The 26,902-nt window shown below is 48.7% G+C and overlaps 1 protein-coding gene across 1 annotated transcript in view; it reads left to right on the forward strand.

Annotated features, from left to right (window-relative positions):
• Positions 1–26,902, forward strand: part of NNT (nicotinamide nucleotide transhydrogenase) — an 832,744-nt gene that overhangs the window by 635,557 nt on the left and 170,285 nt on the right. The window lies entirely within an intron of this gene.

A 26,902-nucleotide genomic window follows, 5' to 3' on the forward strand; every position in this document is an offset into this window, starting at 1 on the left:
TGCGTTTCCTGGGAGTTTGCGGTTCTGGTTACGCTGACTAGTTCCTCGATTGATGGAACGATAAAACAGAACTGAAGCCAACGGGCGTGGCACAAGCTATTTATACTGTTGGTGACGTCGACACTCAAAACTGGTGAGATATGTATATCAAAGATGAGGAATACGTGGGAGGAACATCAAGTCGAAGGAATGTTACCAGGGGTAAGTAACTTGTTCTATGAAAATCTTATCTAACAGACAGGCACTCCTCAATCTGTGTCTGTGCTACCTTGTCCAGAATCTTCAACAGGTACAGCATGTTCGTAATGGGCCAGTAGTTGCTTGCCACATTCTGGTCAAGAATGGGTTTCTTTAGAAGGGGTGAAATCCAGGCTTTCTTTAAGGCAAGTGATGACGACAGCTCCTTTTTTATCAGAGGCTGTCTTCCTTTTAGAGGCCACCGAGTCTCTGCCTTCCTCATCTGACAAAACATTGTCAGCCAAACCTGAAGCATTACTGACTTCTTCTGGCATTTCAGAAGAACAGTGTTAGGCAAGAATGTATGTAGTAACCCTGTGGGAGACTACACAACTCTTGTCCTCTTGTTATTAGGTAACCCACCTATTGGTATAGGTCTGTACTATACAACTTGGTAGTGTGACTGAGCAGCCAGACTTCTCAAGAGGGGTAAATGTGAGCTGTAGAGCTGTAGCATCGAAATCCACAAATACAAGTATCCAGGAAACACTTGCACTCAAGGTTTTCTAGTAAAATAATTATTTATTGAACTGTCAGTTTTTCGATAAGCATTCTTTTAAAAGCGCTATGTGCAACAATAAAAATACACTTCAAAATACTTTCTCAGAATCAAGGCAAAGCAGGTAAATACTCTTTAGAGATTCTTCATACACACTTCCTACACCCTGAGGTGACTGCACTAACTAGGACAGTATTGGCATTTATTTATCACTTCTGTACTTTGAGGGTGGTAGAAGGGAAATGTTAAGAAGGGAAAAAGGTTAAACAGGTTCTCTGAGCATTTGAGCACTTTTTAAATCTACAAATGAAGTCTACATAAACACCTTTCCCAGCAATAGTAGTTAAAAATCAATGCATCACCTATGAGGGACAGTAAGAATCAAAGTCAATGGACCAGAAGAGTCTGCACGGAGCCAGGACAGCCAAAGTCAATTTGAAACAAAGTCTATGGAGCGTAGGCACTTCTTAGATAGCAAAATGTCTTGCACACAAAGTTTGAGAGTTTTAGAAAATCACTTTTAGGCCATAAGCTGTTATACTTGGGAAAATTAGACCCGAGACCAACTCCAGAAAAGCTACTGCTGCAAGTCTCAACTGAGAAGAGCAGAACAACAGACCGAGAGTCAAGTACCTCAAAGTCAGAACAGCACCTTTGGTTAGAAGACGAGGATCCAGCTGTCTTCTGTCTGGATGCAGATCATGTGTTCCTGGGCCTCAGTCGTGGGGACAAGAGGGAGATCTTCTGGAGGACTCCTGCACAGCAAGTCAAAGGTCGGCGGCAGCTACAGGCGTTCTTTGGATCAGAAGCACTTCGCGGTTTCAGCGTGCAGTAAACGGCACCTCTGCGGGTCTTGGACACAGGTTGGGCTTCCTTCACTCCTTGACTCGAGCACTCTGGTAAGGTGACTCGAGCTTGGGTTGTCCTGCTTCGGGAGGGTCCTAAGGATCTTTATGGAGCTTTGGCTGGTTTACAGACGTTGCACTAGACTATGGCTTTCTCAACCCCTTGCACTCAGTTTCAGCAGCAGCAAAGAAGTACACCATCTGTCATGGTGACTGCATTAAGTGCTCTATAGTCTTGGCAGAATCTCAATTCCTTGGTTCCGTCTTTTGGCACTAGTACAACTGGACTAGCCCATGGACATGCAGATGGCTCTATAACCCCAAGATCAAGCATCTTCTTGACCTCTTCCCTTGTGGGATCTTACATGGTCTGACATTCTGTAACCCCTGCTTTTGACAGGGGGGTCGCAAGTGAGAATATGATGTTGGCCCCACAGGGTCAAGTCTGGTGTCGGTGAGAACAGGGAGGCAAACTGATTTAACAGTCTTGCACTCCTCCTGTTGTTGCAGAGTTAGATCTCAAGAGTTTGACTCCAGTTTTTTCATCTGAGCGTTGTCCCATGAGGTGATCAGGGAGAGGCTCACTCTCCTCCTCTTGATCAGAGGCTAGAAACAAATGTCCTAGTTCTGGTCTGGAAACATAAGCCTTTCGGACAGCTAGTGGGATAGCCCAAGTCCACTAAATAATTGACCTCTCCAGGTTTACCCACAACCTTGAAGGGTTCAATCAATTCATCCTGCAAGGTCCTCTGCATTGTAGGTACCATAACGAAAACAAGCTGGTCTGGAGTAAAGTCTACCATGCTGGCCTTCTGCTAATGCCAATGCTTGACCAGAGTCTGACCTGCTTTCAGGTTAGCAGAAGCTTTTGTCATCATGAATATCATCCTCGTCCTGAGGCCTAGCACATATTCAGTGGCTCTAACTGGCTGTAGGGAAGGAACATTCTCTAACCCTTCCTTGATCAGGGAAAAAGGAACTCTTACCGGATGACCATATAGCATTTCAAAGGTGCTGTATCCCACCCCTGCTTGAGGGACTTCTCTATAAGCAAAGGGAAGGCATGGCAGTATAAGGTCCCACCTTCTTCTAAGGGGTTCTTCTAAAGCACCTATCATGCTCTTCATAGTACGGTTAAACCTCTCCACCAATCCATTGGTTTGGGGATGGTAGGCTGCTGAGAACTTTTAGGGCACTCCACAGTTTTTCCACATGGTCTACATGTAGTGGGACGTATAACTTGACGCCCTGTCAGAGATAACCACCTTAGGAAAACCTACCCCGGTAAAGATACCAAGGAGGGCCTTAGCCACTGCCTGAGCAGTAATAGGTATTGCTTCCATATACCTGGTAGCATGGTGTATCGCAACCAATATAAATCGGTTGCCTGAAGAGGTTGGAGGATCTAGGGGGCCACAATGTCAATCCCTACCCTCTCAAAAGGGATTCCCACTACAGGGTGGGGCACTAAAGGGGCCACATTCTTGAAACCACTCTTACCAGAAGTCTGTCAGGTGTGGCAGCTCTTACAGAACATTTCTACCTCAGCCCCCATCTTGGGCCAGTAGAAATACAGAGATAGCTTCTCTTTGGTCCTCTTAAAACTCAAGTGGCCAGTCAGAGGGATCTCATGTGCCAACTGTAAGAACGTTTCTCACCTCCTGGGGCACTACAAGTCTCTTGGGTAGTGTCTGTAGGTTCACTGTAGAGGAGGCCATCCTCCCAGTAAAGCATATGCTTCCCTGACTCTTGTCCTTCCAGATTGGAAGCTGTCTGTCTGCTGACGCAGACATTCTAGACCGGGGCACTCTTTCACCTCTGCTGAAGCCTGCCCTAGATGGTCCACCTTCTGCAATTAAATTTTGCAGCTCAGGATGGTCTTTAGGATCCAGATCTCCAACACAGGGAAGGCTTTCTTCCAGCTGTCACCAGTAGCTGTCTCTGCAGTCTGGTTAGTCTTCCCCCTCAGCCTTAGCTAGGGAACAGTCCACTGGGGTGACCTGGGACTGTCCTCTTGGGGATGTCCTTACCCTGTGAACAGGTTTAGGTTTTTAAGAACTTTCTTTCTCCCAGAGACTTTAGATTTCTCTTTTGTCTTTGTTTCCTGAAAATGGAACAATGGCCTTCCTGTGCTCTGCCTGTGTTGGCAATTTCCACAACCTCCCACTGAGCATCTGTCAAGCTTGCCTTTTTGGCCAAACTTGTGTGCTCCTACTTCCTTTTACTGGGAGGCCTGGGGTACTAGATACAACTGCATGAGTTTTCAAATCATTCCCCAACAGGACTCTCTCCGGCACTTCACTCTGTACACTGACCGGTATTCTAACAGGCATATTATTGCACTGGATGAGAACTGGCCGAATAGGAAGCATTTGGATAGGGCCTTCCGCAAGTTTAATGGGACCTTTGGTGGCCATAGCCACATACTCAGGTTTGAAGAAACTCATCAACCACTGTGATGCTTGCCCCAGTCTCTCTACTGGGGTCTCCTGGCCATTTTCTAGTACACTGCCCTTCTTTGGTTTTATCAGGTGTGGAGTTGTAAACAGCCACAATCTGTTGTTCCCACAGACACAGGTACACTAAAGAAACATTGGCTTGGACTCCAATGAGGTCTTCAGCCAGTAATTGAAAGTTGCCACTTGCCATATGAACTTCTCTCTCTGGGATGAAGGCTAAGGAGACAGTGTGGACCCCTGAAGGTTTACCCTTACATCGGGGATCCCCTTTCACATGATCTACAGACCCACATACAAAACATTTCCCAAATGCTCTCTGGAATGGGGGTTTCTGTTGACCTTCCTCTGGTTTAGCACCAGAGGTTTCACTAGACTTACCAGGTTTCCCATGGAATGTTCCATTACTATGTTTGTGACCCTCTTTTGGATGTTTGTAATTAGAATTCTTTCCCTCTTTCTTGTGCTGCTGCCCCTTTTCCGCCTTGTGAGTTGCACCACAGTACTTGTGAGTGGCCCTGATGGCTTCTCACAAGTCATCAGTCTGTGCTAACTTTTTGGAATCCATCTCTTTTGAGTCAACCAAGTGCTGTCTCAGCTCAGGAGAGCAGGCATCAAAAATAGATTCCAACAAAAAAGATTCCTCATTCTTTCAAAGGTATTCACTCTGTAACCTTAACCCAAACACTCACATGCCCAGGTAGCACAAGGGGTACTGTCGGTCTTTTTGAGGGTCCTGAACCTCTTAAGGTACTGGGAAGGAGCTTTTCCAAATATCGCTATTAATGCCAGCTTCACTGATTCATAATCCTTTCTCTCAATGGCACCCAACTCCATTACAGCATCACAGCCATTCAGGGGGAGCCTAGACATGAGCCAAGGGATTAAATAATTCCCACTGATTCCTTGAAGACCATAGGTGTATTCAAATGTACCCAGCCAATACAACACATCAAGTTTAGGTTCATTCATACTCCCTTCTTCTTTGGGCAGGCGAGGCCTCTTAGGACTAGCAGACCTAGTGGACCCTGAAAGGGATGCAGAATCAAGGGACATTCTTCTCATTTCAGTTTCATGTTGCATCTCCCTCTCTCTTAGTTTGATATCTTGATGTTTGGCTTCAGCGTGAGCATTCAACTTTTTGAACTCCCACTCTAATCTGTCTTTCAAGAGTAACATATTCTGGGCTTAACTGTGGACCTTGTGGGTCCCAATGGAAATAGGCTGAGGTAGAAGGCCAGGCTGTGGTAGAGAGGGGGTTCTCTTTCTCTTGCAGATTGGAGTTTGACTGTAAACTGACATCCTCATAATTTTCCACATTACTTGGGTTAGGTGTTACAGGCCTACTACCCAAACTTTGGTGATTCAACAACCTTGTAATTCACATTTCTTTCCTTTTACAGTCCAACCCCTGGTTTTGCATATAACTTATTTTCAGTTTATCTACTGTCTGAACAGTCAGGGCTGTCTCATTGAAGTTATCCATATTTGGCATGTTAAAATTGCTTTACTTTTTATGGAGCTTAGCCTTGTAGCCAGTTTAGTTGGTCACAATTACAGCAAATAGTCAATGTAACCACTGTCTATCCCACTGCCTTCCACCAGTGTTGCAAGAATGTATGTAGTAGCCCTGTAGGAGACTACACTAGTCTTGCCCTTGGTATTGTTATTCCTAAAACAATTCCTACCATGGTCTAGCCCCGATTGGGCGACCATGTATCAGTCTTAGACAACCCTAGCCAATCTCCTAGAGGGGTGTGGATCACTATGCGCCCCCCGCCCCCTCGTTTGTATGTCAGGGCATTTGTGCTCTGTTACTTCTAAATTACTCCTAACATACTCTTATCTTACACATTAACATAAGACGCAAAGAAAACATATCGATTCGAATAACACTTTTATTCATGCACAGCAAAGCATGATGCAAACAATACTAAAACTATGCAAATCTCAAATTTGCCCCTTTTATGCTTCTGGTGCAAATCCACCATGTAGTTCAATAACTATAAGCCTTACAGGCTTCTAATGCAAGCCTGTGAATAGCTGGATCTATGTCTAATGCAATATACATATGGCAAGTGCCAGCATTCGGCATTCCTCTCCATTCCACACCATACTTCACTCTCTCTCTCTGAGACAATCCCTGTCTGATTTACCCTTTCACAAACCTAAAGCTCTTTGTGTGAGTGTCTGCCCTAATCAATCAGTTTAGGCCATAAACCATACTTCCCATTTGAGCTTCCCATGGACTCATCTCGAATGTTTCCCATCTCTCCCCTCTCCAACTCAGCTATGTCTGGTCACTCAAACTGCCTCAAGCCTCTGCCAAGCTCATCGATCTCTGCCATGCTGGTCTGCCAGGGCTGCCTCAATCCCCCACCAAACGCCTCTCTCTCATGCCAAACAGACGTCTCTCTCTCATCGAACTCCATCTACATCTCGAAACTCCAATCTCCTCACTCTCTGGTTATACTATTCCATGACGTACACATATCCATGGTTACATTAAGCATTCCTTCGTTTCTCTGTGTCAGCATTCTGTATTTGAGCCGTGCCTAAATGTCTGTGTTGCATGTTATTTACTTGCAATCACTCCGTGTTCTGGTCAATCACTGCGTGTTCTTTGTCAATGTGACATTTCGTCATATCTATATCATGGCCTTCTGTCCGCCTAGCATCCTACCATCTTCATATTTCTCCATTCACTATCCATTCACTCCATTGAAATCCCTCTCCTCAGAGACCAAACCATCTCTCCTCTCCATGCAAAAGCACTCCCTGCTGCTCATGGCCCCCACCTTTTCTCTGCCCACGGCACAGCCAGCCATGCTGATGAGCCTCCTTCGCCTTCCCCACTCGTAAAGGTTCATGTTATCTCTCTGCCTGCCAAGCAACTGTTTATATTCCTTTCTTCACACTAATTCATAACCATCTCCGCACTCTGCGGTGCAAACAACTTCTGTGTCTCCATTCAGCGGAATGGCTTTATGCCATAGGCCTCATGCTTTCTCTATTCTTGAATGTAGTGCCTATAAGATTTCATTCATACCAAGCACTATAATTAAAGCTCAATGCATATTTTAAGTGCACACTCAATGCGTAACATATCTCTAAATGTGTCTCTACAAATATGCCAATGTGTCTCTAAATGGCACTTCAAATATGACAGTGTCATTCTATAAGCAAATACAAATGGCTACATATATGTGGAAGAATAATGTGGATGGTCTAATGATGCTACTTCAGATTGTATAATGGATAACTAAACAGGATACAATGATGGAATGATTGGTAGTGATTCCATAACAGAGTCTAATGATGCCATAATGATAACCCAGGCTTTGCCATACTATCAGGTTTTACAATATTGGGTAACCCACCTATTGGTATAGTTCTGTACTACACAAGTTGGTAGTGTGACTGAGCAGTTAGACCTATCTCAAGAGGGGTAAATGTGAGCTGTAGAGCGGTAGCATCGAAATCCACAAATACAAGTATCCAAATAACATTTATAATCGAGTTTTTCTAGTAAAATTATGTATTTCTCCAGCATGAGGTCTGTCATGGATTCGCATGCTCATGAATATTCCCTGTCAGGCTAAGAATCCTGAGTAAAAGAAAAAAGTTTCACTTACTGTATTTCTCCTCTAAATGTATCACTGAGCTCTGTCATACTGCCCCCAGCCAATGACTGCCCTCTACCTAAGCCCCTCCTCTGGCAGCCATCTTCAGATTTTTACCGCACGTTCAAGTGTTGGTAGTCCTCGCGTTTTGCTCTTCGAGCTTTCTGCATTTTCTCATGCTTTTTCAGTAGGTTTTGTTCAATCGAGCCTGTGTGCTCCATAGTTTATCCATCCCATTAACGGGGACCTGTATTTCGGCATTGTTAATCGCCCCCTGAAGAGCATAAACCATCAGTGTTTTCTTCTTGGAGGTTTCCAGAAGCTCATCGGGCCTGCACCACGACGGATCATGTCGGAGGACGACGGAGCTTCCCCCTTCACGCTCTGCACTAGGTGCGGTTTGCAGAATGTTTTCACAGACAAGCATTCCCAGTGCCAGTATTGTCTACAGCCGACTCACAAGGAAGAATGTGAGATCTGCCATGGCTTCACCAAGCGCACAATGAAGTACCCGCACGTCCCACTGGTGACGTGGCTCAAGGCCAAGGCCTCTACCCCGGGTGGTCCGCCACAGGGGTAGCCCTCATCCGGATCAGCCATCCAGAGCAGGCTTCTAAGTCCTTTGAGGGCGCTCCACCCGTGGGGGCCCATGACGAGGCCAAGCACTGCAAGTCTGTTTCCGCCGGCGTCGCCGTGCAAGCAGGTCCCTAGGCGGTCAGGGCACGTTCATAGTCTCCATCGGCCTCAATCTCCAGCTATCGCTCCAGCAGTTCGTCTGAAGGGAAAGTCAGCTACCCCACGGAAGCTGCAAGAGAAACTGGAGAAGGCCAAGCTGGACAAAGTGTCTGTCCTGTCAGCCAAGGCCCAGGTGATCCAGGCCAAGACATCCTCCTCTCTTGAGATCATTGCTGCGGCCCCCTTGAAGGCAAAAGGGGCTGACCCGGTCCAGGGTTCCCTGGTGGTGGCCAGAGTGGCACTCCCTCCCAGTTGTGAGGCTTCAGCCAGACCTGTAGAGAAGACTCCGGAGAAGAGGATGCCGGACCTCTGCCGAAGACCGACCCCTCAGGACCCAAAGAAAGGGGGTGGGCGTGGAATAACTACAGGGCACAGATTTTTCTTTGTCCGATGAGGAAGATGTCTCCGTCCACACCATCCCGGAGGAGATTGGCGACGACTAGAACGTCTAGGAGTTGCCCGCCAGAGACAGCGGCGACGATACAGGTGCTGGGCCCACTGACCCTGTCCCCTAGGAACCTCCTGGGATCTATTGCAGGATATTCTCTCGACCCGCCACACACTGGTGTCAGAGAATTAGAAGATAATGCCGATGGCACCACCAGTGACCCCTCCAGTGACAACCCCCACTGACAAAGAAAAGGAGGCACCCTACTCCTCCTCTCCAACTCACTGCACCCCCAACAAACCCCACCCTCCCCAGGGAGACGGCTACGACGGACACCGACAATGGTGGACTCTCTCTCCACCACCAAGGGCTTCTCCACCGGATCCTTCCACTCCATGATTGCCCGTGCGTCTAACTTTTTCAGCTCACCCTGGAAGAGGAGAAACAAGGCTTCCCGTAACCAACACCTGGGGGAGAAGATGAAGACCATTCTGTCGGTATCGCTCCTGGACGATGTCTGGGATGAGGGGCTGGCACTTCTGAAGAACCCCTCCTTGACCCAGGGCAGAGAGGGAGCAACTCGAGACGAAGTATCGAGTGCCGGAGTCTGCTTCTAAATGTCTGCTGTCACAACCATCGCCAGACTGTGGTCTCGGCTGCAGCAAAGAAGTCATCAAATCCTTTTTCGTCGACCTCTGTTCCCCTGGGCGGGCATGGGGAAGAAATTGGAAGCTGTGGGACAGGCTATTTACTCGGCCACGACGACAGTCAAAGCGGAAAACGCCTTAGCGATCCTGGCTCGGTGCAACCTGGAGCTATGGTACAAGATGGCTCCCATCCTGGATTTCCTCCCCGACGACAAGCGGACAGAGGCAATGGGGATCCTTCAGGAAGGCATGGTGCATTGGACCACGATATCACCGTGGCTGTGGACATTGCTGACATGGTGTTCCGCCAGATGGGGAAAAGGGTTTGCCTCGGTCGTCGTGGCTTGCTGAAGGTCTCAAACTTCAGGCAAGAGGTCCACACAAGGGTCATGGACATGCCGTTCCATAGGGACAGGTGTTTTTTTTTTGGCAAGGTAGTCGACTAATCTCTTAAGGCCATCAAAGCCGACACAGACGGCCCATGCCCTGGGCATGCTGCAGCAGCACCGTCCGTCCTTTCGTCCCTCAGGAGGAAAGTCCGGTAGGTCTTCAAAGAGTTTCGGTGGTGGATCGTCCTATTACTGCCAACCCTCCCGTTCCACGACCCAGGAGGCCTACAGGGGTCGCTCCAAGGCCCTCAGAGGTGACCTGCGTCGTTGTCAAGGCTCCCAAGGCTGCGCTCCGGCCTCCAAGCAGGACTGAAACGGCTTGCCCAAGACATTTGATTCAAGGGCTCCCTTGCTCATCATCGTCGCCCACTTTGTCCAGCTGGAGAAGGTCAAGGTCGTCGACGATCAAGGAGAATCCGCCAGTGGGTTTCCCGCCACCCGACGACCTCAAAGATGCTGACGAAGATCCTACAGCCAGCAGTGATCACGTCCCGATCGCCGACGACACGATGCCCTTCCTGGCCCAAAGTTCTTCATTGATTCTTTGCAGCAACAAACTATCGTCGAGGTATACTGCACGCCTCATCTTCACAGGAAGTTCACAAGCTTATGTCAACCAGCACTGTGAGGATCGAAGCTGCTTCCCCGACAAGTGTTCCCCTTTTCTTCACTGGAATCTCGATGACCCATGGCTCCTGCCTTAAAGGGAGTTCACTCCAGAAGGGCTTGTCGAAGAATCTATGAAACAAGGTACATTGGTGTTGTAGAACGTTTAGAAGAAAAAGACTATATTAAGCATATCTGGACTGGGCTTGTCAATACGCTTTAGTAACAGGTTGCCCAGGTAGGGGGGATCCTCACACAGAACTGTCAGGTGGTAGCGACCCAGTATTTTGCCATTGCTTAATTCACCTTGCTTTCTTTCTGTGGTCTATCGTTGATTCATCTTGCAATCTGATTCATATGTTATTTGGTGCTGTTAGCCGTTGTCGCATTTCAAAGGAATCGATAGTTAGTGGTACCATGTAGACCTGTATATATTTGCCATTATAGTATTGCCAGAGTACAAAGTGTGTTGTGGTGTGTGTGTGTATATAACGTGAACCTTATTTATATAAAGACTGTTTTATCACTAACCTAGTGTGTGGACATTCTGTTGTGGGTGGTTGGGGACTACACTGTACATAAGAACCAGCCCGCATCACCTTCTGAGAGCTAAGCCTTGATTGCTCGCCCGCGTTTTACCGCATAGAGAATCTTGGCTGGGGTGCTCAGTGCTTCAACTATGCCATATAGAGAGCAGGAGTACAGATGCCCCCCTCCAGTCTTTACACCGCGCAAAGTTTCTGGAAGACTTCTCAGCTTTTTGTGAAAGTTGGTCCTATGAACCATGGGAAGGCCTTGTCCAAGGCTTCCATTTCCAGGTGGCTCTCCGGCTGCATCACTCATTGTCACCAGTTGGCCAACCGACCGATGCCTGGCCGTCTGAGAGCCCATTGTACAAGAGCGATTGCTGCTACGACGGTGTTCCTGCTGGATGTTGGGCAAAGTTTGTATGCAGTACCCTCTGGGAACAATGCAAACAACTCTGACTACAGGTATAGGAAACCCAACCTTTGGTATAAGCTTGTACTACACAGTTTTGGTAGCGTGTTGAGCATTCAGGCTTATCTCGAGGGGTCAATGTGAGCTGTAGGGGAGTTGCACAGACATTCGCAGTGACAAGTATTCAAAGAAACACGTACACTCAAGGTTTCTTGAATAAACAATTATTAATGTATTCATCTGTCAGAATAAGCCATCTTTTAGAAGGGAGCAATATAATAGTAAAACCTCAAATACACTTCAATACTGTACACTCTTAGCTTCTAAATCAGAAAAGACCATTTTGGGATGGCCCTCAGGCACAACCTGCACCCTCAGGTGACTTCAATAGTTGGGGTGCTGTGGACATTAATATCATACTCTTTGTATTTGGAATACTGTTATGAGTTGGTAAAAGGAAAAGGTCCTTAGAACAAGAAGAGACCAGAAATATTCTTTAGCAGGCATATACTTTTGGGTCCCCACAGCAGAGTCATTCAGTATAACAAGCTAGGCCGAAGTCAATGGGCAAAAGTCTTCTATAGGATGAAGCACTCTTGGTAGGGAAGTAGGAAACCCTTTGCACAATCTTTTAGAAGTCTTTGAAGAAGAGAAGAATCAAATGTAGGGCCACAAGCTGATTCAACTTGTGAGAAGTAGAAGATGCAAGCAACTCTACAGTGAGAGGGAAGTTCTCTCAGACTGTACAGTACCTTTGAATTGAAGAAAAGATGCAGCAGATGACTTCCGTTCCTGTGCAGCACTGCAGATCTCACTGTTCCTGGGCCTCAGTCGTGGGGACAAGATAAAGGACTTCAGGGGACTCCTGCACTGCAATGGGACGGTCACCGCTCGCAACTAGCAATCTTCAAATCAGTGGCTGGTCAGTGTTTCAGTTCCTTGCGTCTACCGCAAATAGCAACATTGCGGTGCCTGGCTTTCCTTGCTTCTGGGGTTCCCCACTCTGTTGAGGAGGCTCCAGCTTGGTCAGTCCTGTTTCCTGGGAGTCCGGAGGATCTTCCTGAAGCTCTAGGCCAGCTTAAAACAATGCACACAATCTGTTCCTCTCACTGGCTATACGGTTTCCAGCAGCAACTCTGGAAATTCAATCCGCTCCGAGATGCATGTCCAGGTGGCTTACTTCGGAGTTGATTGGTCCCACCAACTCAAGGGGAGAAGTCGTCCTTGCAGGGGCTTCTCTGTTGAGTTTCAGCACAGCAGCAGGGTTTCACAGGGCAAACCAACAGTCCAGGAGTTACAGCAGGAATCCTCTTAAAGTTCTTCTTCGGTCCCTTCGTCCAGGCGGTCGACTCTGCATTCCAAGCCAAAAGCCTCGCCTTTTATTCAGTTCTCTCCCATTCATTCCAGCCTAACTGTCACTCACCCAGCAGAGTGGCTGTCCTTGCCGGACAGTCAGCCGGCCAATCACTACAGTGTGCATTTGGGTCTCCTAGGAGACTAAGCACAGGGAGTTTCGGGTACCTCCCTCACTTCCTGACTACCCCAAACACCCAGGAGCATGAGGCAGCCTTCACTCGTGAATCTCGCCAAAGGCAAAGCGAACAATGGAACCAAACCTGGTTTGGCGCACAGAGTAAATCCCAAGAAAGACCTTTCCACAAAGAAATGGCGAAACAACACTGCAGCCATTTTAACAAAAATGACACCCTTGGGTGCTTTACTGCAGCTGCGAACGCAGCCTGCTGTAAATGCACACCACGGTAGTTAAAATGAAACCCCTGCCACCAGCCATTCAGTGAGAAAAGGGTAACATCAAATTGTTACATGAGAAGCTAGACAAAGGGGATACTAGGTAACCCCTCCAGAACCCTATTGTAAGATAGTGTCGCTGGGTCTAGAAAGTTACAAATCTAAGTAAAGTCAATTTCACTTCACTGCTCTGGCAAACCTTAGTTTATCCCAGAGAAGGTGTTTCAACCTTGGGGAAATCTGAAAGACTTCCCTGTGCCACTGCACTGAAGGTGCTATGTGACACAATGTAAAAGATGATGCCTATGAAGCTTGTCAGGCTCCATAACCAAAAGAAACGCAAAGCTCAGAAATCACATTAAAATACATGGAGTGGGAAAAAGAGTCTCGCTCTCTCCAGGTTGAAAAAAATCAAGTCCTCAAAATCCAGCAAAATTGCTGGGGGTCTCTAAGGTGGAGGGAATTAGCACATTTCTGATCATTCTCCCTAACACTGGACATCTGCAGGGCTGCTACGTGGCGGTCTACACACACCTTCACGAAATTCTACTGCATCGACAGGTATTCCAGGGAGGAATCCAGAGTCGGCCAAGCAGTACTACGTAGCCTGTTGCTTGAAGGTGAGTTTGGTGAGGATCAAAGAGTAATTGCTTCTGTTGAGCCTTGCCATCTCCAGTAGTTGTGTATGTATGTACTATGTATTCTTTATTCATGAGCATGTGAATCCATGCCAGACACCATAATAATAATAATAATAATGCTGGAGAAGGAAAAAGTTACTTACCTGTAACTTGTTCTCCAGCATGATTCTGGTGTGGATTCACATGCAAACCCTCCCGCATCTCTGCGGCTCTTTTTGGTCAGACTTCCACTTTACGTGCTGCTAAATCTGAAGATGGCTGCCTGAGGAGGTGGATTAGGGAGAAGAGCTGTCATTGGCTGGGGGCAGTATGACCCCTGAGCTCAGTGATTGGTTTATATGAGAAAGACAGTTAACAAACAAAATTGAAACTGTTTTTTCTTTTACTGAGGATTCCCAGCCTGATGACACGGAATATTCATGAGCAAGTGAATCCATGCCACACCCATGCTGGAGAACAGTTACAGGTAAGTAACTTGTTCGTATCTTCTATTGTGCACCCTTGCAGCCCACCATACATCCCTAAGGCCTAGATTCCTGAATGTCTCCTTGAGTGGATTTGGTGGGTTTCGTCGCCCTTGGCTACCTCTCCCACTCCTGTCGAGGTCTGGGTCCCATGCCAAATTGGTCTCCTGGGGGAATTATCTCCCCAACCGCAAACCTCTCCAGTTTCAGCAAGATGTCGTATAAGGATCTCTTTTGGCCTGCATTAGGGGCATATATTGTTCCCATGGTCAGCGTCTTGTGGGCAATCTGCGTCTTGACGACTGAGCTTCACCTGGTGGTCAGCCATGATCTGCATAACCTTTGCATGAAGTTATCTTTATGGCCTATGAACACCCCAGCTGTTTTCCCCTGAGCATTCGCCTGGTATAAATGTGTAAACTATTAAACTGCGGGGTTAGCTTATCAGACTTTGTGAGTTTCCTGCAAAAGGATTGTCTGTCTGACTGCGTCTCACCTGCATTTCCACTTTCTTGAGTTTCAGAGGGGAATTTAGCCCCCTGACGTTATGGGACAATATAGTAATCAACGTACTCTTATATTATGGTTCTTTCCAGGTCCGTATCGCTAACAGCAGCAGTTCTCCATAGAGCGTTTAAACTCTGAATCCCGACTCCGTGCTCCGGCAAGTTAGGCATAGCAGGTGGCCAACTATCGCAAACCTGCGTTCAACTGAGCAAAAACGTGATCATTAATTTATCTTTAGTCGGCCAGCCGCGAAAGAATCGGCTCTCACAGCAGCGACATGGCTGCAGACACCCCTTGTGTCTAAGACCGATCAAGCAGCCAGCCTGTATTTCATTTGAGAGGCTGATTGTTCTTGGCACTTTGCCATTGACATGGTTAACAATGATGTCCCTCGGTCAGTTTACAATACATTTCATCCTGATGAGTCTGGTCCAACTGTAATCTTGGAGGACCTAGACAGCCAAAACTTCAGTCGATGACAGGATACACAAACCGTTTTCCATCAAAGTTTGTTTTAGTTTTATGATGAATGTCGACATCACTGCCAACCTGAATACAGCTAATTTATAATTCAGCAGGTGTAATGTGGATTTTGGAATAGGAGGTGTAGATATGACCAGGAAGGTGTGACGCACCAGGTCCAATTTGAGACCCAAGTTAGAACAGAATTGGTGTTAGGCCATTATTTTGGATCATATTTGATTTCTGTGTATAAAGGGTATGAATTTGGTAAATGTGGTCATGATTTGAATGTGTGAGGGTCATACACTGACACTCATGAGTGAGAGCTGTGTGTTCCAGAATATGAATGTTATGTTAATATTGGCAATAAACTCGATGAAAAACATGGGTAATCGTTAGAAATTATAATTCTGTTTAAAAATGAATTGTTCTGTCTATGAATGCTAGAGGGAACTCTGTAACCTAGGTAAGGCATCCCACTTTACAACCATCCTCAACCATGTGTGAGCTTCCCCTCCCCCCACCACCATCCCAGGCCCCTGTCCCTAACCAACCCCCCCCAAAAATATTCCCCACTCGCCTCCCCCCACCCTAATCCACCCCGCCCACCTCCCCACCCCCCACCACAGTCTGGGCCAAGGTTCAAACAAACCACCCCAGATACTATCCTGGGGCATTGGAACCTTCAACTTTCCTTCCTCCGGTAAGGCCCATTCCTGCCCCCAACCTCCAGATAAGTGTAAGTGGTATTTTTGGCTGCATCTTCATGGTGACAAGGCCTTCCCATGATTCTAGCCCATGATTAAGTATTAGTTCTTGTCAAGATGACCTTATTCACCAGTTTTGCTTGGGGCCCTTTTAATTTCAGATCTCTGCTGCTACGGTGACCCTGACTCTTAAACCATTCCCAGGGTCTGGAACCTTTCATTGTTGCAACGCTGGAGGATTGCACCGTCTCTTTGCCTACCTCTTCCAAATGGGTGCTTGCCAGTCCCTTTTCACACGTAGTCGCTCAAGGTTTCCTGCCTTCCCATGAGAAGAGAAGCCCAGTGGGAGTGTCCATTTGTACAGGATTTGTTTTGCAGTAAGAACATTTGTTACTGGATGCATTGCTTTCCGTTTCTGTAGCATAGATAATACCAGGTTTTGTGATAATTGTATTGTAGTCCTGTTAACCTTGATAGCTGGGCAGCTACCGGCTGCCCACAATAGGTCACCCTTCATTGTGTACGAGGAGCGAGACATCTATTGGTCTTGGCCCCGAACCCAGAATCCTGCGTCCTTCTCCGTGTACTCAATCTATCTGCGCCTCTTCCAGCTGTGTATCTGTCAAGAGACTACTAGGCATTGCTGGACGGTATTTTTCAGGTCCTCGTCCCGGATAGACTCGCTAAGACCATTCACGCTGATGTTTGACCTTCAGGAACGATTATCCAGGTCCCCTGCCTGCAGTTCAAGATTGTGGGTGGCCCTGACCACCTGTTCCAGAAGCTCACTGTTAAGCCTGACTTCTTCAGACACCTCGGTCAGTCCACACTCGGTTACATCAACTCTGGTGCCCAATTTGGTTATTTGTTGTCACGCTTCCTGTAGGGAGCTGTGTAGATCCTTTCATTTTCTCCAGCTGGTCCTGGAAGGAGGTCACCCATCCGTTCCCCTAATGCCCTAATGCCTTGAGGCATTCCAGCAATTCTTCTTTGTTCAAGGCCATGTTATGGGTCTCTCCTCTCTATCATCATTCTTTGTATGACCCCCCAAGCCCGCAGGTAGCTTCTCGTCTTGACTTTGGCACCAACGATGGGGTCCTCCTCCAGACTCTGGGTGGTGCCAGGATTCCATGGGCCCTGCCCACTGCAACAAAATCTCCTATCAGAACGCCCACCGGGCTTCTGCAATCCCTCAGCTGGCGAGCACTGTCAATGCTTCACCTTGTGCTCACTGCTAATAGTCCTTTGTCAGTTTCTCCAGGCCTGAGAAGGGGAGCCATTTCCCGGAACACCTTCTCCGCACCGGCCCAGGGGTATCCCTATCCTTTGCTAGCTCAATGTCGTGCGTGTTGCTCCTGCGGGTGGACTCCTGCTCCATGACACACACCGGCTCTACCCCAGTTTCCTCTTGTCTGGTGGTTGAACGCAAGCTTTTAATCTGCAAATTGAAGGCACGAGGGACTTTTTGTCGGCTATCGGGAGAGCGGAGCACAACGTCCTCCCAGCAGGGCAGCCATCTTGGTATCTCTACTGTGATTTCTGAATCTGATTAATGACCTGTATTGCACTTGTTTTTAATCCAATTCTTTTCTATCTTCTCACAAGATGAAATATATATGTATTTTGTTGTGTAGTACTACTTTACTAGAGGTTTCATTGCTTAGTGTCCGTTTCAAAGGTCTAACATATATATATATATATATTTCTGAGGCTTGTGGAATCTGCTTAGATCACATGCTGTGCATAGGCCGACATCTAGTGGAAGCTGCGGAGTATTACAGTTTGTTTTTCGAAACTCGAAAATGGGCGTCGACACAGGCGTGCCAGTAATACTATCCCTAGTGTGACGTCCACTGTACCCAAGATCCCTCACGCGTCTAGGATCCTCAGATTGTTTTTTTCCGCCATACTGGTCGGAAGCATCTTGCGGAGTCCCCTGGCCTTAGCCATACTTTTGCTAATTATTGAAGTTTAACTTTAATTATTGACATCCTTCCCCACCCCAACGTCGACACTCGACGACGGCTGGAGAAGACATCGACCGTCGGCTGCTGCACGACGGATCTGGGCCTCGGAAGGCCGCTGGCCTCGGCCCGGGCCTAGTAGGCCGCTGGCCTCGGCCCTACAAGTAGGGAGAGTGGGGGGGTGGTACATACTCTTCACTCTTGGTATATAGGTACACTTATATATTTCCTACACTTACCAGCCCGCTGCCTCAAGGTGCGTATGGAGGGTACCCCTTTCCAATTCTGCCCCAAGTGCAACCGCAAGTACCCTTGGGTCGACAGGCACGCCACGTGCAATCTCTGCTTGCCGAGGGACCACCCCGAAGCGAACTGCAGAGCGTGTAGTAGGTTTAAGCCTAAGACACTTAAGGACCGTTCGACAAAGCGTTGGGCCCACCACGCCAGGCAGGCAGCCATGGCAGCGGAGGGCGCCTTCAGCGATGGCAGCGACGCCGTACGGTTGGACGGCGAGGGCATTACGGCGTCGAAAGACTGCCGAGCGCAGGTCCCCGACCTCGGAAGGTTGTCCGGCAGGGCGGCTATGGGGAAGACCCCCGGCGACGCAAGCGCTACACACCCTACACACACTAAGTACACTAAGTCCAACCGAACCTCGACGACGTCGACTTCTCGGAAAGAGGCACAGATAGAACGGTCCGACTCTGTGTCCTCTGGCCGCTCTCGATCGAGATCGCCTCATGACGCAAGGCAATCATCCACTCTTGCCAATAGTGCCCCGCTCCCTACATTAACGGAAGTTCGATCGTCGGGAGACGAAGACGACTTCCACCCCCAGGCCGCGCTCCAGGAGACCGAGGCCGCAGTTAACACCAGCGAGGCCCCACGCTCGAAACACACAGATACCTCTCCCGACCCTCGACGCCAGGCGTCGAAAGCCTCTGGGGCCTCCAAGGGGCAGGGAAAACATTTTTCCACGCACGGGGAGGGGGGGAAACAGCGGAAAGCTCAGCCTTCCACTCCTGTCAAACACAAATCTACTGGGACATCCACATCCAGCAAGGGTACCCTTGATAAGTCCTCTAAGTTGCCTACTAAGATCATACCCTGTTCCAAAGAATGGTCCAGTGAAGACATAGACAGGGTCATGTCAAGGATGTCTTCCTTAGCTGATTTTTATGACAAAAACCCAGAGCATTTCCTTTCGTATGACCCTCAAGGGGCCACACCCTCAGGCTCCTCTGATCCTATCCCCCTAAGTAAAAAGGCCCGGTTCGAAAGACCTGAACCCTTTGAGGTGCATGCAGCCTTACTCTACTCCATACTCTACTCTACACCCCATATACCAAGGACAGCCTTTCCCTGTAGGGGACCAGGAGTTTGAAATTATGGAGGAACAAACCGGGACTGAATACTATGCGGATGATGAGGACCTGGAGGAGGTAGAAGATGAACAGGAAATTTACAGAGTAGATTCCCCGGTAGAGAGCGAAGCCCCAGTTACCGACTCGCCAGTTGATAACCAGCCCCTCCTTAATGAAGTTCTCGCTCGCGCAGCAGAACATTTTCACATCGACACCCACGGTGTACAGGAGGAAAGGGACTTCGCAGAAGAGTTGGTGGGAGAGAGGAGGCCGGTCGCTCAGACCATCCCTATCCTTAAATCCATCCAACGTAGAATAGATCCATCCCTGGTGAATCCTAACCTCACCAGAGCCGTCAACCCCAGAGTTGAAAAACTTTTTCGGGCAGCCCAGTCTGACCCTCTTTATATAAGAGGACATCTTAAACCAGACTCCCTAGTGGTTACCAACACTCGGAAGAGGGCTGGGACACCCTTATCGTCGTCAGAAGCTCCTCCCGACAAGGAGAGCAAGAAACTGTACGGGTTTGGCAGGAAGGTAGCCTCAACTTCCGCCTACCAAGCAAGGATTGCAAACTCCACCACCCTGTTGGCAAGTTACAACTGCCATCAATGGGAAGAGGTCGCGGCGCTCATAGCCTCTGCTCCTGACCCGTTAAAGGGTCAGTTGGCTCGTATCTCGGCAGAAGGGAGAGCCGTGTCTGGTTGCATATTAAAAGCAACTTTCGACGCCGCGGACAACGCAGGAAGATTGATAGCAGAAGGTACTGTTATCAAGAGACATGCGTGGTTACGGCAGTCGGGGTTCAAAACAGAAACCCAGGCTTCATTAATAGACAAGCCGGTGGAACCCGATCTATTGTTTGGGAAAGCGGTCGAAGACGCCCTTAAGAATGCCAAGGACGAATACGAGACTCTCAAATCCCTTGGCCAGCTTACCAACAAACCCCCTAACCAGAGGGGGAACAGTAATTTTCGTCGCCCACGCGGCCAAAATTCACAAAGAGGCAACTATGCCCAAGGGCAGGGTACACAATGGAACAACAACCAGCAGTCTACCCAAAGTTACGGCAGGGGTAACAAGAGAGGTCGTGGAAGAGGCAGAGGCAGCCCCAACAAGGGAGGTGGCACGCCTCCACCAAAGCAGTGACGCTCAGTTCAGGGTCCCTTCTCACGCAACCCCAGTAGGGGGACGCATTTCAAACTTCACCCAGGCTTGGGAAGGGATCACCTCAGACAGATGGGTGCTGTCAACAGTGTCCACAGGATATTGTATAGAATTACTGCAGCGTCCCCGGAACCACCCTCCACGACAAAGAATACACTCCTTGGAACATCAGAAGATCCTTCTCGAGGAGATCGCCATTCTGCTAGAAAAGGACGCGATAGAACTCGTCCCAGGACACCAGGTAAACAAGGGTATCTATTCAACTTACTTCCTTGTGCCAAAGAAAGATTTGACAATGCGCCCAGTATTGGACTTACGGCCTGCCAACAAGTATGTTAAGCCCCAAAAATTCCGTATGACCACGCTACAAGAGGTAATCCCCCTCCTAAAAAAGGGGGATTACATGGCAACCTTGGATATGAAAGATGCCTATTTTCATATTTCCATGCTCCCAGCGCACAGAAAATACTTGCGCTTCAAGGTAGACAGTCGCAACTACCAATTCAAGGTACTGCCCTTCGGGATAGCTTCAGCACCAAGGGTATTCACCAAGGTACTGGCGGTGGCAGCTGCACACCTACGCAGGGAGGCAATCCCAGTGTACCCTTATCTGGACGACTGGCTCATAACGGGGGAAACCCCAGGAATTTGCAGGTCAAACATTCAGAGGACTATCGACCTCCTCCACGAATTAGGCTTCTCTATCAACGAGAAGAAGTCAAGTCTGGTGCCAAGCACCTCAAAACAGTTCCTAGGAGCAATCCTAGATACTCAGAAAGGGTTGACCTTCCCTTCAGAAGAGAGAATTCGGAATATACTACTGCAAATTCCACATTATCAGTCAGGTCAACAAATAACGGTACGCAAAGCGATGCGGTTACTGGGCATGATGGCGTCATGCATTTACCTGGTCCCCCACGCGCGTCTGCGCATGCGTCCCATGCAGGAATGGTTGGCGAAACAGTGGTCTCAGGCAAGTGGTCAGTGGGACGATCTAGTGGTCGTTTCGCCAACACTCGTACAGAGCTTACACTGGTGGACAAGAGAAAATCTCGCACGGGGAAAACCCTTTTACGATCCCGAAGTACAGGCAGTGGTGACTACAGATGCATGCCTGACTGGGTGGGGAGCTCACCATCTCCACCACACAACTCAGGGTCTCTGGTCTCACTCAGTAGCCAAGAACCACATCAACCTGCTAGAGCTTCTGGCAGTATTCCGAGCGCTTCGGGCGTTCGAGCCCCATCTGCTAAACTTATCGGTGCAGATCCGGACGGACAGCACGACAGCCATGTTCTATCTCAACAAACAAGGAGGGACTCGTTCGCCAAATCTGTCCAAGCTTGCCCAGAAAATCTGGATATGGGCACTCAGACGGAACATCTTCCTGTCATCACAACATGTTCCAGGAGAGCTCAATTCCCTAGCAGATGCCCTAAGCAGAGACTCCCTCCCAAGAGAACACGAATGGGTCCTTCACAGAGATATCGTAGAAGATCTCTTCTCTCAGTGGGGTTTCCCCACTATAGACCTATTCGCCACAAGCGAAAACAAACAATGCCCAGGATTTGCATCCAGGTTCCCCCAACCAGACTCCCAAGCGAACGCCCTGTGGATGAACTGGTCAGGGATGTTTGCGTACGCTTTTCCACCAACTCCTCTCATCAGGAAGGTGGTGTACAAGATGAACAAGGAATCGATGACGCTCATCCTAGTTGCTCCCATGTGGGCGAGACAACCATGGTTTCCACACCTACGCAGGATGGCGGTGTGCGAACCCATCAAACTCCCAGCCTGGTACAACCTACTGTCCCAGCAACAAGGTCAAACAGTGCACCAGGAACCCAACTCCATGAACCTGGCAGCATGGCTCCTGAAGTCATAGAGTTTGGACATCTCAATTTACCTCAGAGGTGTATGGACATCCTAAAAGAATCCAGGAAACCAAACACAAGGCACTGTTACTTTGACAAGTGGAAGAGATTTGTTATTTGGTGCCAGAATAAACAAATCGACCGAGTTGATTGCACTCCTTCCAACGTTGTAACATACATGCTCCACCTGCTGGACGCAGGTTTGGTTTTTAACTCTCTAAAAGTACACCTGGCAGCCCTCTCGGCTTACACCACATCCCATAACAAAGTATCGTGGTGGAAAGTACCAGTAGTTAAAGCCTTCAGGGAAGGAGTAAAGAGACTTCACCCTCCTATTTCGAACCCACCGCCAGGATGGGACCTCAATGTGGTGCTAGCTAAGCTCATGGGCCCCCCTTTCGAACCCATGCATAAAAGTAGTCTCAAACACCTGACTTATAAAACTGCCTTCTTAGTAGCCATTACCTCTATAAGAAGGGTCAGTGAAATTCAGGCTCTGTCAGTGCAGGATCCTTTCTTTACTATCCACAAAGATAAACTGGTTTTACGCGCACACCCTAGGTTCTCACCTAAATTTATATCTAGGTTCCATGTAAACCAGTCCATCGAGCTTCCGGCTTTCTTCCAGAACCCGCAAAGCTCAGCTGAGGTGAAACTACACACCCTTGATGTGCGTAGGGCGGTCCTCTACTATGTAAACAAAACCAGACCGCTAAGGAAAACAGATCAACTGTTTGTCTCCGTAGCTACAGGCAGAGAGGGGGATCGAGTCTCTAAAGGCGCGATCTTGAAGTGGATTATCAACTGTATACAGCTGTTACTCTTTCTGAAAAAACTCTGCCTTTTACGCCAAGGGCCCACTCTACTAGAGGCATTGGGGCCACTCTGGCTTTCATTGCAAATGTTCCCCTCGACACCATTTGCAAAGCAGCTACTTGGAGCTCTATTCACACTTTTACTCAGCATTACTGCATTGACACTCATTCCAAGACAGATACACAAGTGGGACAAGCGGTTCTAAGACACCTGTTTGCTCATGACCCTTCTCACATCCCACCTCCTTCTTCTGGTACTGCTCGCTAATCTATGCACAGCATGTGATCTAAGCAGATTCCACAAGCCTCAGAAGGGATACATCACTCACCGTAATCGTATTTCTGATGCTTGTATCTGCTTAGATTCACATGCGACCCACCCTTCCTCCCCTCCGAGAGAAGGCGCATGATTGCTTGTAGTCTTACCTTTCTGTCTATCTGCTTGGATTATCTGTACTCACGCTACTCCTCATGCTTCCTCATGTCAGAAAAAATACAATCTGAGGATCCTAGACGCGTGAGGGATCTTGGGTACAGTGGACGTCACACTAGGGATAGTATTACTGGCACGCCTGTGTCGACGCCCATTTTCGAGTTTCGAAAAACAAACTGTAATACTCCGCAGCTTCCACTAGATGTCGGCCTATGCACAGCATGTGAATCTAAGCAGATACAAGCATCAGAAATACGATTACGGTGAGTAATGTATCCTATATATATATACATATATATATATATATATATATATATTTCTGATGTTTGTTAATCTGCTTAGAATCACATGCTGTGCATAGGTCCGACATTCAGTGGTCACTGCGGAGTATTGCATTTTGTCTTTCGTAGTCGAAAAGGGGATGTCGACAAGGCGTGTCTGTAACACTATCCCTATAGTGACGTGCGTTGTACCCACAATCCCTCACGCGTCGAGGTACCTCAGATTGTTTTTTTCCGCCCAGCTACTGGTCGCCTTTATGCGGAGCTCCTTGAGAGACATTGCCAAATAGTTTCTTCGACCTTTGGTCGTTTGTTATTAATATCAATAACGTAGATCCCACCCTCGACGCAGAGCTGTTTCTCCGCCGAGCAAGATCTTCGACGGAAGAGCGAGCGGAGGGGATCCTTCGGCGCTGCCGAACACGTAGCCTGGCCTCGCCGGCCATACACAGTAGGGAGAGTGGGGTTTTGTGGTCTTTCTTCTCTTTAAGAATGCCTTTCTCTTTCCCCTCCCTCTCTTTTGAGGTCGTAGTCACACTTATTACCCTCAGCTATGGAGAGGACGCCATTTAGGTTTTGCCCGCTTTGCAAGGGTAAATATACCTGGAAGGATAAGCACAAACGGTGCAACCGTTGCTTACCCCTCGATCACCAGGAGGACGGCTGTGCGGCCTGTAAATTACTAAAGCCCAAAACTCTAAAAGACCGCAGGGTCAAAGGTGGGCAGCCTACGCCATGTCTAGGCCTGACTCCTCGCTCGCTGCCGCCACCGCCGAGTGCGACGAGTACAGTGACTACACGGCCTCCGTAACGGAGGCTGTAGACCTCTCAAAGGAGCGTTCACGACTCCTCGTAGTCCGACCCCGGCCCCTGCCACGATAAGCCAGGCTCAAAACCCAGTTTATGGGGATGAACACCCCGTCGACAAGGACGCACACGGAAAAACACCAAAGCACATACCCCCCGGCATGCATTCGTCGAAGACGAAGGCAGCCATAGCGCCAACTGGGACGCCGGGCCCACCGGCGTCTTCCGCCGACCGTAAGGGTCGTCAGCCCTTCCCGCCACCGCTTCCGCGACAGGCGACTGGGCATTCTAAAAAAGGGCGCTAACATCAAACCCTCCGGTGACGCGCATCGCAAGAGCACTCACGTTGTCACCAAGGGCTCGACGGGCAAGGGCTCGACGGCGACCGATCCCTCGGAAGAGAGAATGATCGCCGAAAGCCTCGCGCGCATAGCATCTAAGGACGGCCAGAGACGTACGGCGAGTGAGACGCCGAAAACCACGCACAAGGCCAAAGATACGCCGAAAGCACCGGAAAACAGATCAGGCCAGTTCCCGACGCCGACAGAAGGCCCTAGCCAGCAAGAAGGCTACTCAGAAGGCGAAGGCTCACTTTGTTCGACGTTATGGGACAGAACCAGACAATTACAGGAGGAAGAAACTCCTTTTTCTTTCCCAGACCGTCCTGGCCGACCTCAGTGGACCTTTGAAAGTTTCCAGACCTGTATGGACAAACTAGACAGGTTCATGTCCATCCCAGAAGACAGGGCACCCAAGAGACCAAGGGAGGCACCTCTGGAGAGTCCAAGGGCTAAATACCAGAAGTTTTATAACCCCATGCAGGAGGACATATACTCTTACAATCCCACTGAGGAAGACACCTTCTTCCAGGAGGAAGATGAGTTCACCTATGTTGAAGACCAACAAGAAGAGGAAGGTTTTCACGAGGAAACTAACCTATGTGAGGAGGGATTCCATGAAGACACAGGCGAGGGCGACCCAAATCCCTGGCAGTCACCGGCTAGGTCGACTGACATAGGCATTAGCAGTATAGTCATCAGGTCTACTGAAACTACACCAGTCAGGAACCCTTCGCCTGTCGATGACCAACCCACCTTCAATGCACTGCTGAAGAAGGCAGCAGCACATTTCGAAATCGAAACTGGGGAGGTCACCCCAGACACCGATTTTTGTGGAGAGGATTATCAAAGAAAACCCCCCACTAGCCAAATTATAGCCATCCTCGCCTCAGTTAAGAGACGTATTACACCTTCTCTTTCCACTCCTGCATTGCTGAGAGGGGTCAATCCGAGGATTGAGCAACTGTTCTCTCCCTCTCAATCAGACCCATTATATATTAAGCGTCACTCAATCCCGGACTCCCTGGTCATGACCAACACCAGGAAAAGGGCAGGAGTCCCACTATCTACCAGTGAGGCACCCCCAGATAAAGAGGGGAAGAAGCTGTATGCCAAGAGAATCACCACCTCTGCAGCATTCTCTACCAGAGTCGCCAATAATAATACCCTATTGGCAAGCTACGCCGATGCTCAATGGGCTAAGCTCAAACAGGACATCGAAGAAGTTCCCGAACCCCTAAGGACTCGTTTACTGGCTACAGTTAACGAGGGCTCTCTGGTCAATCAAAGCATCGTCAAGAATACCCTCGATGCAGCAGAGACGGCTGGCCGCACTTTGGTACAAGGAATTTTACTGAAGCGTCACGTCTGGCTTCGCAATTCCGGATTTAAGGCGGAAACACAAGCGTCCCTTATTAAGAAACCCATAGAGGAGTCCAACCTCTTTGGGAGAGCAGTGGATGACGCGCTGGAGAACGCGAAGAAAGAATTTGATACAATAAAGACCTTAGACCAAATTTCAAAACCCCCTAACAGGCGGGAATTTGGTAATAAGCGCTTTTTTCGTGGACAACGCCAGCAACAAAACCAACAGTATTCTGCCAGCAACTACCAGGCTAATAGCGGCCAGCACAATCAGAGGGGTCAACGTCGTGGCAAGGGAAGAGGCCGGGGTTCCACCCCAGAGGCTCCCAAGCCAACAACACCACCAAGTGACATGAAGATTTGCGTCCCCTCCCATGCAACGCCGGTCGGGGGCCGGTTAACATCCTTTCTTCCAGCATGGGAGGGAATAACATCAGACCGCTGGGTACTTTCCACCGTAGCCTGCGGCTACTGTATAGAGTTCAACAGTTCCCCAACATAAAGACCCCCGAGGGGACGCCGCATGACACCAGAACACCTCGCCATCCTTCTCCAAGAAGTGGACCAACTGCTGGATAAAGGAGCCATAGAGGTTGTGCC

This window comes from Ambystoma mexicanum, chromosome 6p, assembly GCF_040938575.1.
Source record: "Ambystoma mexicanum isolate Mex_15411 chromosome 6p, UKY_AmexF1_1, whole genome shotgun sequence".
Lineage (NCBI taxonomy): Eukaryota > Metazoa > Chordata > Amphibia > Caudata > Ambystomatidae > Ambystoma > Ambystoma mexicanum.